A 3,209-nucleotide genomic window follows, 5' to 3' on the forward strand; every position below is an offset into this window, starting at 1 on the left:
ACCAACCAATCAACAAACAATAACTAACTGGTAATAAGAACACATACTCTGCTATGTTCATAGCAGCCTTATTTATAGTAGCCAGAAGCTGGAAAAAACCCTGATGTTCCTCAACAAAAGAATGGATACAGTAAATGTGGTACATTTACACAATGGAATACTACTCAGCTATTAAAAACAATGAAATTATAAAATTCTTGGACAAATGGATATATCTGGAGGATATCATCCTTAGTGGGGTAACCCAATCACAAAAGTCATTAGATATGCACTCACTAATAAATAGATATTAGCCCAGAAACATGAAACACCCAAGATACAATTTTCAAAACACAAGAGAATCAAGAAATGGGAAGACCAATGGGTGGATACTTCGTTACTCCTTAGAATAGGGAACAAAATACCCATGAAAGGAATTACAGAGACAAAGTTTGGAGCTAAGAGGAAAGGCTGGACTATTCAGTGACTACCCCACCCGGGGATCCATCCCATAATCAGCCACCAAACCCAGACACTATTGCATATGCCGGCAAAATTTTGGTGATGGGACCTTAGTATAGCTGTCTTGTTTGAGGCTATGCCAATGCCTGGCAAACACAGAAGTGGGTGCTCACAGTCATCTATAAAATGGAACACAGGGCCCCCAATGGAGAAGCTAGAAAAAGCATCCAAGGAGCTGAAGGGGTCTTCAACCCTATAGGTGGAACAACAATATGAACTAACCAGTATCCCCAGAGCTCATGTCTCTTGCTGCATATGTAGCAGAAGATGGCCTAGTCGGCCATCACTGGGAAGAGAGGCCCCTTGGTATTTCAAACTTTATATGTCCCAGTCCAGGGAAATGCCAGGGCCAAGAATCAGGAGTGGGTGGGTAGGAAAGCAGGGTCGGGGAAGGGTATAGGGAAGTTTTGGGATAGCATTTGAAATTTGAAAAGTATATAAAGAAAACATCTAATAAAAAAGACACATTTTTATTTCATTGTTTAAATTACTTTATTTTCTTAAACTACAGCCATTGGCCCCCTCCCAATACCCCCTACAATTCTTTATCCCATTTCCCTCTCCCTAGCCTACAATGTTGTCCTCCTCTTCCCTCCCCACATTGGCATCCCTCTTCCCTGAAGCCTTAAGTCACTCAAAGATTATGAACATCTCCCACTGATGCCAAACCAGTTAGTTCTCTGCTATACATATGCCAGTGACCTTGGATCAACCATTTTGTGCTGCCTCTTTGGTGCTTCAGTGTCTAGAAGCTCCTAGGATTCCTGGTTAGTTGAGACTTCTGCTATTCCTATGGGGTTGCCATTCCCTTCATCTTCTTCAATACTCCCCCTAATTCCTCCACAGAGGTCTCTGACTTCAGTAAAATGATTGTGTGTAAGTATTTGCATCTGTCGCAGTCAGCTGCTTGTAGGGCATCTTAGAGGACAACCATGCTAGTCTCCTGTATGCAAATACATCATAGCAACTGTATAGTGTCAGGCCTTGATACCTTCCCCATCTCCTATTAGATGGATTCCAAGTTGTGCTGGTCACTGGAACAACTTTCCTTCTGTCTCTTCTGCTTTTTTCCCCTGCAGTTCTTTTAGACATGATCAATTCTGGGTCAGAAATACTGACTGTGGGTTTGTGACCCCATCTCTCCACTTGAGGCCCTGTTTTTCCACTGGAGGTTAATTCTAGGATTTCTTTCTCTCCACAATTGAGCATTTTGGCTAAGGTGACCTTCACTGAGTCCTGAGAGTCTCTTACCTCCTAAGTCTCTGGTACTTTCTAGAGGATTCTCCAACTTCCCACTCCCAGAGGCTGCATATTTCCATTTATTCTCCTAGACATTTGGGCTTCTCTCTTGCTTCCCCCGTACCTAATCTTGTTCCCCTTTCCATGCCCCCTCCCCTCTCTCAGGCAGGTCCCTCCTTCCCTCTCTCTTCTTGATTATTTTGTTCCCCCTTTCAAGTGGGACTAAAGTATTTTCACTTCTTCTGCCTTCCCGTTTGTTAAACTTCTTTTGATCTATGGGTTGTATCCTGGGTGTTTTTAAATATTCAAATAACCCAGCCGGAGGACAGAAACCTGCCCTGCAGAGAGTGCCATCTTGGCTCCGGGACTCCGCCGAACTTAGTCTACAGGTTAGAGTGAGGACCACAGAGGCAGACAGCTTCTGGGACAGGCGGGAGCCACAGAGCCGCTGAGGCAGCACCCTTTTGGGGCCGCAGACATCCGGCACCCTCCCAGTCGGAGGACAGTGACCTGCCCTGCAGGGAACGCCATCTTGGCTCCGGGACTCCGCCGAGGTTAGTCTCTACAGGTCAGAGTGGGGACCACGGGGGCAGACGGCTTCTGGGACAGGCAGGAGCCACAGAGCCGCTGAGGCAGCACCCTTTTGGGGCCGCAGACTTCCGGCACCCTCCCAGCCGGAGGACAGAGACCTGCCCTGCAGAGAGTGCCATCTTGGCTCCGGGACTCCGCCGAACTTAGTCTACAGGTTAGAGTGAGGACCACAGAGGCAGACAGCTCCTGGGACAGGCGGGAGCCACAGAGCCGCTGAGGCAGCACCCTTTTGGGGCCGCAGACATCCGGCACCCTCCTAGTCGGAGGACAGTGACCTGCCCTGCAGGGAACGCCATCTTGGCTCCGGGACTCCGCCGAGCTTAGTCTCTACAGGTCAGAGTGAGGACCACAGAGGCAGACAGCTTCTGGGACAGGCGGGAGCCACAGAGCCGCTGAGGCAGCACCCTTTTGGGGCCGCAGACATCCGGCACCCTCCCAGTCGGAGGACAGTGACCTGCCCTGCAGGGAGCGCCATCTTGGCTCCGGGACTCCGCCGAACTTAGTCTGTACAGGTCTGCTGACAGAGGATACTCAGAATCCCCAGAAGAACAACCTCTGAACAGAGACAACTATAACAACTCCAGAGATTACCAGATGGCGCGAGGTAAAGGTAAGAATCTTACTAACAGAAACCAAGACCACTCACCATCATCAGGACCCAGCACTCCCACTTCGCCCAGTCCAGGGCACCCCAACACACCTGAAAAACTAGACCTGGATTTAAAAGCATATCTCATGATGATGGTAGAGGACATCAAGAAGGACTTTAAAGAACTACAGGATAACATGGCTAAAGAGTTACAAGTCCTTAAAGAAAAACAGGAAAACACAACCAAACTGGTAGAAGTCCTTAAAGAGAAACAGGAAAACACATCCAA

Source organism: Mus caroli, unplaced genomic scaffold, assembly GCF_978045245.1.
Source record: "Mus caroli unplaced genomic scaffold, Mus_caroli_1 scaffold_6, whole genome shotgun sequence".
NCBI lineage: Eukaryota > Metazoa > Chordata > Mammalia > Rodentia > Muridae > Mus > Mus caroli.